This window comes from Coenobita brevimanus, chromosome 93 (genome assembly GCF_032717465.1).
Source record: "Coenobita brevimanus isolate Jiangsu-jjx chromosome 93, ASM3271746v2, whole genome shotgun sequence".
NCBI lineage: Eukaryota > Metazoa > Arthropoda > Malacostraca > Decapoda > Coenobitidae > Coenobita > Coenobita brevimanus.
Genome location: NC_137046.1, coordinates 2,816,983 through 2,829,858, shown reverse-complemented (window position 1 = coordinate 2,829,858; position 12,876 = coordinate 2,816,983).

Below are 12,876 nucleotides of genomic sequence, written 5' to 3'. Positions count from 1 at the left end.
GTACCTGCTGTCTCGCCTGAAAACGTTTCTTAAACCAAACTCCCCTATTTACAGTCAGAATTCATCCATGGTCTTCCAAATTCATCTCACTATTCGTCCCATTTTGTGTAATTATTGGACATTTATAGTGGCCTATTTTCGTTCTATTTCAACATCAGCTTAATATTTAGCTTGGTAGGTGGTGGCGACAATCATCACTCACTTGATGTAATGCGCCTGCTTCTTCCCTCATCTTTATCATTCTTTTTCTGTGTCTGCCCTCTCTCTTCCTGTTTCTCACTAGCACCCACAAACACCCAGACACAAGCCTCCACAAACACACCCAGACACAGGCACTCATAAACGCACCCAGACACGCACTCACTAACACACCCAGACACAAGCACTCACAAACACACACACACACAAACACCCACAAACACGCCCAGACACAAGCACCCACAAACACACACAGACACAAACACCCACAAACACACACACACACACAAGCACCCACAAACACACACAGACACAAGCACAAGCACCCACAGACACACAGACATTGACCCTGTACATGTTAGGACAGCAAACAGTGGTGGGGGAAGGTGGCATTGTTCCACGCAGTCAGGCCAACACTACAGCCCTCCAGATTGACAGTGTGGGTCATAGTACAGGAAGAGGGACAGGTTAAGTGTCATCAGGTAACTTTAATCCATCAGGATAAAATGTACAAGAGGCATCAAAAGTCCTGTCATCCTTCCTGCTTTTCTGACAGTGCACGTTGAAAATCAGCATTAGGGATCAGCAAAAACCAAGACTGATGACTTCATTTGGTTTCAGATCAGTGTTATAAGCGTCGTTCGTTGCAGGTCCATTACACTGATTTTCTGAGTCCGTGGAGAGAGAGAGAGCATTGACTATGAGGGTCGGTCAGGTCCTCGGCGTCTCCACCCATCTGTTTCTTCTGCCAACAACTGGTTCTCCGAGTTGGTGGTGGTAGTGGTGGTGTGGTAGGGATGAGTTGTTGGCAGACTAGGTTGATGTGGTGTTGGCAGAAGAGGGGTGGATGTTAACTGTCACCGGCTGTGGGGGTGGGCGTTAACTAGCCGGGTCACGCTTGGTAACCTTTATGTTTTTGTTAGTTCCTGGTCCACAGGAAACCCGGACTTCTCCAAGAAAGAAGGGATAAACCCAGAATTAACATTCCTCATGTTGGCCAAAAAGGAATGGGGAAGGAGTGTCTATAAGGCAAGCGCTGACTGAGAAAGGGAAGTACTCGTATTGTTTTGGCTGTGTCCGTATATGTCAGAGTCTGATATGTCATGAACCAACAAGAAGAAATAATTGACCTAGGCTAAAGTATTAAAGAACATTCTACTGGCAACCACATTAGATGTCAGCCAGTTTTGCGTCTGAATCATAGACAGGGTGACTGGAAAGAAAGAAACTGATATATATGTTATCACTGAGCTGCAGTTACTCCGAACAACGGTATACCCCGAATACATACGATTTTTTTTTTTTTTTTTTTTTTTTTTTTTTTTTCGCGATCAGTGTCACTAATAATGATACTTTTTAATGAAGGACATCCGCTGCTTTTTAATGAAGGACACCCGATTTTCTGCTTCCTAGTGAAAATAAACCACACACATGTAGATTGTAGTCATTTTTACGAGATGAAATATTTGTAAGTACATAAAATCGAGATCCAGCAGATATAAAAATAAATATTAGTCCAGTGTTCTATAGAAGACTTGTGAGCTTCTGCCGAGACTGCAACAGGCCGTCCTGCCCAGGTGTCACCCTCACATGGATGTCTTTATTATGACAACGGGAGTATAGGAAACTAGATGCAGAGCCTGTTTTTGACGGGGGAGATTAGAGATACACGCTGCCTGTCCTGCAGGATGTTTTGGGGAGAGGTGGAAAGAGTGAGAAGAAGTAGGGACAAGAGGGACTGTGTTTTAAAGAAAAAAAAAAAAGGTGGAGGAGGAGGAGGAGGATAGAATAAAAGATGAGGTGGGGGGGGGAGAAAAGAAAAAGGGGAGGAAACAAGAGAAAGAAAAGGGCAAGATGGACGGAAGAGTTAAAAGAAGCAAAGGGGGAATAGAATCCAGGTGAGGTGATCAACATCTTGTATTTAGTAAACAGCTACGATTTTTAAGGAACACTTGGTAATCCACGTTGTTCTGTGTCTTAGTCCTGTCTGCTGCTTTACTTAGTTTATACCATGGTATTGCTGCTGCTGCTGTAATAATTATGATTATTTTTAAATAATAATAATAATAATAATAATAATAAAATATTGTTATTATCATTATTATTATTATTATCATCATGATCATCATCATGATCATCATCACCATCATCATCATCATCATCATCATCATCATCATCATCATCATCATCATCATCATCCGGACATCCTTTCCCAACCTATGGCAGGGTGAGGAGTAGTAACGTCCAGACAGCGTAAGTTTGCGCAATGCATCGGGCCACGCTTCCATTTACTCATCATTCAAGCCCACGAATCTTGGTTGTACCAGATGGGGGGAAAAAAAAAAAAAAAAAAAAAAAAAAAAAGGCTTGTTGGATGAGTTTGAGAGAGTGCGTAAGAAACGGAACCTAAAGGTGAATGTAGGGAAGAGTAAAGTGATGGTCTTTGAGAGAGATGAAGTCAGTGAATGTACAGCGAGGTTGGATGGTGAGGAATTGGAAAATGTGAGTACGTTTAAGTACTTGGGTAGTTTGATGAGTAAGGATGGAGGTTTGGAGGGTGAAGTGCTTGAAAGGGTACAGCAGGGAAGAAAGGTTGCTGGTTCTTTGAAAGCAGTGATAAGAAACAGGGAAGTGAGCATGGAAGTGAAAAAGTTACTACTTGACAGTATTGTGATACCAACTCTAACGTACGGAAGTGAAGCTTGGACATTGTTGGAAGGACACAAGTCAAGAGTGAGAGCAGTGGAAATGTGTTATTTAAGAGGAGCCTGTGGAGTCACGTGGAGAGACAGGCTGACGAATGAGGATATAAAGGAGCGTTGTGGTGTCGATGTGGATGTGATAGGAAGCGTTATGAGGAACACACTGAGGTGGTTTGGCCATGTGGAGAGGATGGAGGGTGAAAGACTGACGAAGAGAGTGTATGTGAGTGAGGTGGAGGGGGGAAGAGGGAGGGGGAGGCCGAGGATGAGATGGAGAGATGGGGTGGAGAGGTATATGAGGGAGGGGGGTGTGAGTTGGGAGCAGGGCAGTGAAATGGCGGGGGACAAGGCGACTTGGAGGCGATTTGTTTGTGGCCACCCCAAACGGGATTGAGGCGTCTGGCAATATATATATATATATATATATACTAATCTGATAGAGTCAGTCCGAATGCTGTCAGGTTAAAAACGGGTGCCAAATCCCTGGATGTGCGCTTCGCACACAGTTCATCCAGCCAGCTCGGTGTCTTGTCGGTCTCATAGCCTCACCAACTTCCATACCCGTCTTCCTCACACACTCATTCACTATATCCCTCCACCTTCTCTTTGGCCTTCCTCGCCTCCTCCCTCCTTCAAATTCGCTCAGATATACTTTTTCACCACTCTATTGTCATCCATTCTCTCCACGTGACCATACCATCTCCGTACATTCTTCGATTCCGGTGTCCACAGACTTCCTTACTTCGCATCTTTCGTGAATCACATCATTCCGTATCCTATCCACTCTCTACTCCCCATACATTCCTCAGCAGTCCCATCTCCACTGCTCTTACTCATGACTTTTCATTTTCATGCAACACCATAGTCTCTCATCCATATTTTAAAGCTGGCATTAACACTCCATCATGTTAGCCTCGCGCAGCTGCAACACTCAAGCCTCTGTTTTTTATCAAGGTCATCATAGCACCAGCTACTTTTCTTCCTTATGTCACTCTACTTTCCATTTCTTTTGCACATTATCCTCTCTCTTCTATCACTGTACCCAGGTATTTGAACTCTCACCAATTCCAGTCTCTCCATTCACTGTAACATCACACTGAGGTCACCTTGTTTCTCAATAACCATCACTTTACTCTTTTCTACATTTACTCTTAAGGCACGACGCTCAGGCATCTACAAAACTCTGCATTAGTGTGCCAAGCTCTTGTCCGGTAATGCAAGTAGCACTGCATCATCAGCATATAACACATTTGAGATATTTCATCTATCACCATTCATTACCATCGCCATCCCTCTCTCCATTACTCGTGTTTATACTTATCACCCCATCCATATATATATTGAACAACCATGGGGACATCACACAAGCTTGTCGCAAGCCCACATTGATCGTGAACCATTCAGTTAGATGCCCATTTACCCTTACGCATGCGTCACTACCTTGACAGCACCTAGCATCTTACCATCTACACCGCACATGCGCAAAACCTTCCACAATTCTTCTCTGTCTACTTTGTCGTATGCTTTTTCTAGATCCATAAATGCCATAAACACATTATTATTCTTAATCATATTGTTATTAATAAATAATAGTAATTGATAATAATAATATTATTATTATTATTATTATTATCATTATTGTTATTTTTATTATTATTATTATTATTAGTAGTAGTAGTAGTAGCAGTATTGTCAGTAGTATTGTATCAACTTTCTTCCTTGATATTCTTTCTGTTGTTCTTTCCTTTTTGTCCCTTTATGTTTGTCCTCTCTTCTCGTACCTTATCAGTCACTGTCTTTTCACTTTGTGTAATCCAGTGGTAGGTGGGGGCGCTCACCATCCACTCACTTGATGTAGTGCTGCTGTCGGGTGTCTGCCCTTTTCCTCATCTCCATCCTTCTTTCCTTCCATCCTCTTCTGTCTTTCTTTCCTTGTCCTTCTGCCTACGGGTGACTTTACACTCCCTCTTCTGTCTTTCTTTCCTTCATTCTTTCCACTTCCTTCTGCCTGTGGGTGGCTTTACACTGAGTGACAAGCCAAATGGTTTCCTGAACACCAGGAAACCATTTACTAAGCTGGAGTGGTAACCATATAACCAAATTTTTGCGCCTGGTGGTTTAGTGAGTAATTATTGCGCTTCAGTCGGATGGAGCCGGTGAAGGTTTATATCCAAGGGATGGTTGGGGTTGATTGCTCATGTAATGCCACTCAGGGATGAGTGAGGCTGGTCACTCATCTTAAATGTCGGGACCAACTGCCTAGCTCCGGGCTCCTAGCTCCTCATGGGGCAATGATGGATGGATTGATGGTTAAATTAATCCTCATCGCGCCCTCTATATGTTTCCTTCCTTCTACTCGGTCTTTTATCTGCAGTGGAACCGACAAAACAAGCCCCACGAAATCTCACTGTGACTAAACTAAGGGACTGCACTACCATCTGTCCCAACTCATAGACGCCATTCCTCCATCTTGTCTGTAGCCTAAATCCATCTCTTCCATTCATATGTTTCCGTAATTACATTTTCTACATTTACTCCCATCTCTTACACCTGTCTCCTCTCCCTCCATTTCGCCTGTCCCCTACCTTCTACTCTTGTATCCATCCACTTCTGTAATTGCATTTCTACGTCCCAGGCCAATCCACTCACTCACATACGAGTACACCCCTCGGCTCTCACCCATATAGCCCGTGTTCTACCTCACCTCTTCCCATCCACTCCTCTTACTGTAAATCCTTCATTCCATCATATAACTTACCACATACTATTCGTAACTCTGTCCCTCCAGCTCTTCTTTGTTCTGCCTCTTCTCTCTTCGCCCATTTTTGTAACTACATTTTCTACATTCCATCTCAATCCACCCTCTCATTTATCCCTCTCAACCCTGTCCATCTCAGTCCACCCTCTCACTTTTCCCTATCAACCCAATCCATCTCAGTCCACCCTCTCACTTATCCCTGTCAGCCCTGTTCATCTCAGTCCACCCTCTTACTTATCCCTCTCAACCCTGTCCATCTCAGTTCACCCTCTCACTTATCCCTATCAGTCCTGTCCATCTCAGTCCATCCTCTCACTTATCCCTCTCAACCCTGTTCATCTCAGTTCACCCTCTCATTTATCCATCTCAACCCTGTCCATATCAATCCACCCTCTCACCTCCATCAACCCTGTCCCTTCATTTCTTCTGTGTTCTGCCTCTCTTCCTCTCGTCTCACCTGGCGAACTGTAGTCCATCATTCCATCTCAGCCCAGAGGGGCCAAGCGAGCAGCACAAATCGGTTCGGTAGCCATGAAGAAGCAGAATTCATTTACCTCCCAACCTGACTCCCAAAGTTTCTCTTATCTGGTGGTGGTGACGGGCGATCTGATAGGCGCTTTGCTTAAGGATTTCTCGTCGTAGGTCGGGATAAATTACGTTGATAAATGCTCGGTTGTTAGGTTAGTTTAGATTGTCCGGTTCCTTGATAACTTAAGATTTTATGTGGTGTAGGTTACCCAAAGTTTCTTCATGCCACGTTAATTCCTAAACTGGAGGGTTACAAGGTCATGAACTAGTCGCCAATTCCACCAGACTGGATAAAAGGAGGCAGGTTCATAAGGAAGAGTGTGTGTAATTAATTCACCGGGTCGGTCAGAATCATTGATGGTCGTGATCGTCAGCTTTTACCCTCCCTCAAGGGAGCTGAGAGCTCATACAGTCCGATCTAAGGGCAAGGCTGTGACCTGCACACACACACACCCGTCCTCTTGCTCAAGGGGGACAGTAACCGCCCACTTCGTCAGTGAAACTTTTCGCAGCCTGAGCGAGGCGCGAACTCCCGTCTGCCAGATGGCAAGCGAGAACGCTACCACTGAGCCAGCGAGCGTATGTGTTTCATATTTCAGTAACGGGTGTTTTACATCTTGTAATCACTCAGTCTACGACATACTGGTAATTTTCCATTGTTCAGTAACCACCACATATAAGTGAGCGGATGGTTATTGCTGAGTTTTCATGATTCAGACGCCGCTTGAATGCACTGACAACTTCTTTTCGCCAAATCTGCACAGTCAAGAAGGGAATGCTGAGAAGACTGTTATATGTGTACACAGCCAAGATTACCGGAACTCAGCATGACGTGATGGCATTGGTTAAACGGAAGCCTACTTACCTGTCCCCGAATGATATTACGCGAGACAGAGATCAACTAGACTCCGAGAGTGTGGCACAGCGCTCTTCCAATAAAGTATCCAGTCGTTGTGAGGAGTCTTTAAAAACACCTGGAATTCCTGATGGGCTTACATTTCCCACACTTCAACATTATGTCAGACATAAATATTTACATGGAGTCATCCTAACTGAGATAAAGAGTCGTTCTTGATGTCACTGATGCTATGAATTGGTGATATAGCTTAGTGTTTATTTCTAAGATGGCGAGGCTAAATGAGGAAGAGGGTGAAGGTTAGGGAGCAGGTGAGGATGGTTGGTGTTATGCACACATCCCCCTGTGCTGGCTTGCATTAGCAAGCGGCGTTGGGTGTATTGGGTAGGGTAGGGTCTGCCAGAGAGTGAGTGATACAGTTTAGTACGGCATGGCACGGTACAGTAAGGGTATAGAACAGGTACGGTGTGTTGCGGTACAATACAGAACGATACAGTGTAGTGCGGTATGGTATGGTATGGGATGTTGAAGTACAGTATAGTATTACTCACCACCTTTGTGGTGGGTGGGACAAATTATGCACTCTACTTTAGTTGACATGTGATCATTGATTTCCAGCATTTTTAGTGCTTGTGATTAACAGGTGGAGTAGACTGTAGCACCAGTCGAACAGGGTAGAACTCTCGAGGTTGATGGCAAGCTGGTGACTGGGAGAGCTGGAGCTCCCGTTTCACCAGCCCTCAGGACTGAATCCTGACCATCTCCCTTTTCTGAACATTTTCAGTGCATTCATTTACACAGAGAGTAGGCCAGCATGCTCTCATAATACCTCTACCTTCAACTGTCTACACCACACTACATGCGCATAACATATCACACCTTCTATTCACGTCTTTAGTAATGGCCACTGCAATGTTACTGTCAAATGAGGTGGTACCTCGGATTGCCACCACCGGCAGGGTAGGGCTGGCGGCACAGGGTCCTCCCAGTCGCCATCACGCGACTGTGCCAGCAGCGACTGTTGCTATTTCCGGGAATGCTCGTCAGCGAAGAAGTGACAGTGCGGCCTTATTCTTTACCAACATCCGTGGCCTTACCACAAATTTAAACTTACTTCATTTTTTCCTTCAGTCCATATCCCCTTTGGCCCTTTTCCTCACAGAACCACAAATCTCACCCTCTACCGATATATCTCCATTTTGTTTTCTTGGTTACCATCTCCTTACAAACTTCCGTAACAAGGGCGGCACCTGTTCTTATATCAAATCCCAATATGCAGTTGACACTATTTTAAACTCACTTCATCCAGTTTTGATTACTCATTATATAAACTAAATTGTCAAAACACTACCAAATATATTTGTGTAGTTTATCTTTCCCCCAGTGCTTCTTCGGAACCCAGTGTATTTGATTCCATATCCACTCAGTTGAGTCACCTTAAACTTGCCTTGGCACCGAAATTACCATTTTGGGTGATTTTAACATACATAATGTTGAATGGTTATTGCATTCTGCCCGGACTGACGACGCTGGTCTAGAGTGCGAGCTGTTTGCGGAATCGTTTAATCTCACCCAGCTGGTAAAGCAACCAACCAGAATACCTGATAATCCTGACCATAATGCCCATCTCTTGAAATTATTCTTGACAAATAATCCAGATCAATACAGGATAGAGGTACTGTCACCACTTAGATCCTCTGACCACAATCTCATCAAAGCCTCATTTGTTAACCCTCCCACACCTCCCGGTTCTGAACCTGTCAGGGTGACCCGATGGCACTTTGATAGGGCAGACTGGGATGGATTTAGAAATTATCTTGCTGACATTCCATGGCAGTCTTTCTTCTCTAGTGATCCCAATTCTACCCAGTCCCACATTTGCGACTTAATACTAGCTGGTATGGATTTATTCATACCAAGTCAACAGTTCACTAAAGATTGAACTCTCCAAAATGGTTTGATGGCAACTGTGCCAGAGCAACAGCTTAAATGTCTTTAGCATATAACTCTTACTTAAAATAAAAAACATCTGAATCACTCTCCCAATTTAAAATTGCAAGAAATCATGCAGAAGCTGTATTAAATCTATCTAAATCAAACTTTCTTCAAAAGCAAGCATCAAAACTACTTAACAACCCTAATGACAATAGAATATTCTGGTCAACTCTTAATTCATTCAAAAATAACTTTAACAAGTCATCTTCCATTCCCCTACTAAAATCTTCAGATGGCAACATTACAAATGACCAGCGTAGAAAGTAGATATCTTTGCCAGTACCTTTGCCAGAAACTCTACAATAAACGAAACCAGCCAGAATGTCCCAGTACTGGAACTTGATTCTCCCGAAATTGCCCCACTTAAAATACAGACAAGATACGTAAAATCCATCCTAGACAATTTACCTACCAACAAAGCTCCAGGCCCAGATGGAATTCCGCAAATTGTTTTGAAAAAGTGTTCCCCTGAACTTACCTATGTCCCAGCTAAATTATTCAGACTATGCATACGTACTTCTTCATTCACAAATTCATGGAAAGAAGCCAATATCCACCCAGTTCCGAAGAAAGAAAGTTCGTCTTACCTCTCCGATTACAGACCAATACTGTAGCTGTCACATCTTCTCTTAGTAAGATATTTGAAACTTTAATTAATAAGCACATTGTTAAACATCTTGAATCCAACAACTTAATTAGTGTGATAGACAATATGGTTTTCGCCACGAAAGATCCACCATTGACATACTCAATCTCTTAACTCATACCATCCATCAATCAACTGATCTTTTTGGAGAAACTCATGCAGTAGCTCTTGATATCTGCAAAGCTTTCGACAGATTATGGCACTGTTCCCTGCTGTCCAAACTCCCTTACTATGGACTAACATCTTTTGTTCTTTTGATTTCTTCATATCTTAGTGACAGGAAAATAAGAGTAAAAGTTGATGATGTATATTCCAATTTCCACTCAATTAACGCCGGCGTGCTGCAGGGATCAGTTCTGGCGCCAACCCTATTTCTGGTTCATATTAATGATCTCTTATCTGTCACCCACAATCCCATTCACTTATATGCAGATGACTCAACACTACATAGTTCATTCACATTCAGACACCCATTTACAAAGTCTAATATCTCTACCTCACAACTCAGTACAGCCATCTCCATAAATCAAGATCTATCTACGATCAGTGAATGGGGACAAAACAACCTTGTCTCTATTAATGCTAGTAAAACTATATATATACAGTTTACTAATAGACAGATATTGCCAGATTCGTACATTACCTTCAGTGCTACCAATATTCCCATTTCCAAAAGCATTGAAATTCTTGGCGTCTCACTTAACAGTGCCCTCAGCTGGACCTCTCATGTCAGATCACTTGCTAAAACCGCCTCAAAGAAAGTTGGATTATTGTACAGAGTCCATAACTTCTTCGTCGATGAGCAGTTAGCTATAATTTATAAGAGTCATGTGCGCTCTCAGCTTGAATATTGCTCACCCTTGTGGAATGGATGTGGAGAGGTTGCATTAAGACAACTAGACAAAATTCAGAACAAAGCTGTTAGAATCATTAACAACCCTGCCATTACATAATAAACTACCTCCTCTGCAAGTAAGAAGGAATGTTGCCTCGCTTGCATTATTTTACAGATATTTCTTTGGCAAATGCTCAGACGAAGTTGCATCCATGGTGCCACCTCTCCATGCCTTCCCTCGTGCTACACGGGCATCTTTTTTTTTTTTTTTTTTTTTTTTTTTTTTTTTTTTTTTTTTTTTTTAACGTGTCCGACTCTGGGCAAAGGCTCAGGGCCTATTTCTTGGGGGCAGTGGCCTATCCCAAGGCCTAGTAGTCCACCTACACCTCCACATGTCACCACTTCGGCGCTAACACCCACTGTCCATATTGAATACATGCTAGGACTGTCTCATACAGGACAGGTGTACTGGTATTAGCGGGGGTACTTTTACGACATGTCGGCGGATCATCTGGTAGATCAGGAAAGTCTGCTTTTTAGGAAATTCAAATCCTTAAACTGTTCCCTGCCCCAGCCGGGATTCGATCCTGGGTCCATTCGGACTGCAAGCCGCCTCTCTACCGATTCAGCCACCGCGTCATGACTGGAATGTCACTCAGCCATATTGCAGAACTTCTGCCTACCAGAATTCTTTCATTCCCATACTGCATCTCTCTGGAACTCGCTTCCCGAGTTGTTTCCCTCCAAATTTCAACCCACAGCTGTTCAAGTCTAACTGTTACAGATATTTTATGAACAGAGGACACCAGTAATCTGGTGTATGGATTATTTTTTTTCTTTTTTACTCATTTGTTTTTCCTTCCTCCGTTCTGTTATTTATTTAAAAAAAAAAAAAAAAAAAAAAAAAGGCGAAGTCACGCAGCGCCTAAGTGGTTCACACCCATATTGCATAAAACTCTTAAACTAAAGGTGCTAGCAAATAATTTACTGAACGCATGTATTCATTAAAACTAGTTCAAGATATGCAGGTCATGTGTAATCGATTCCGGTTTAATTGCCCTACCCTTTTTCCCTTCACATTCTAATTATCCGTCTCTTTACCTCCTACTATATTCCTCTTGTCCTTAGCCTGTGACGCCGATCATTTCGTACGTCCTCCTTCCTGTCTGTTTATCTTTTCGTCTTCATCTCATGATAACCTTGAGGCCAAAGAGTAGATGCTGTGGATAAGAGTTGCACCGGTGCAGTTGTTAAGGCTGATACCGACTGCATTCCATAGTCACACTCCATACTGCCGCACCTTACACTGCAGCCATAAACATTGCCTTACAGTGCCACACTTCACACAACTATCACACTCATTTCCTCACGCTGCCACACCACATAATGCTATACCACACACTGCCGTACCACATATTCATATACTACACACTGCCACATCTTATGGTCAGACTTCAAACTGCCACACTCCATTCCCATCTCCCACCCCTCACATTGCCACATCACATATACCACACTCATTTCTGCATCCCATTACCACACCTTTTGGTCAAACCTTACCTTGTTACACCCCATGCTCATCTCCCACACCTCATTAACACTCCACACGCATACTTCTTGGCCACACCTTACCCTGGTACACCCCACACTCAAATTCCACGTTTCATACTGCCACATCACTCACTTCTACACCGTATGGTCACATTTCACATCGCCACACCCCATACTAACTCGCAAACTTCACACTGCCACACCCCATTCTCAGCTCCCACACTTCACATTGTCACACCGCATGCAGTCTTTAGCTCTCCCAACCCTACACAAAGATTTTATCCTCTCCAGGTTCTGCTTTTAAGTACTTCGCCTTTTAGCGTCCCTTAGCACTTTACTTCCAGCGATATGTATCGCAAGATGCAGGGTGTTTCTGAGGGCGTGTTATATCGCTATCAGGCCTTCATCAGAGGTGAGAGTGTGTTGCAGGTGATGTGGACAAGGGTGAGAGACGGATTTCTTATTTTTACCTTTGATTTTCATCTTCAGTTATGAATGAATGTAAGCGTGACCGATTTTCACGAGACATTGATTTTGTTTTATTTTTTAATTTGTTTCTGAAACTTTACCGTCCCCCTCTCTCTCTCTCTCTCTCTCTCTCTCTCTCTCTCTCTCTCAATATACTTCTTTCACTTGGCCTAGATTTTCGTCCTTTTTGCTGCTTATATCCCGTGGCCATGTGACAAAAAAAAGCAAAGTTGCTGCTCCACATCCTCTCCATAGCATTTTTTTGTGAACAGCATCAAATTATAGTATTAATCTATTGCTATAACTCATGAATCAAGATAAAACATACAGCAGTTTAAG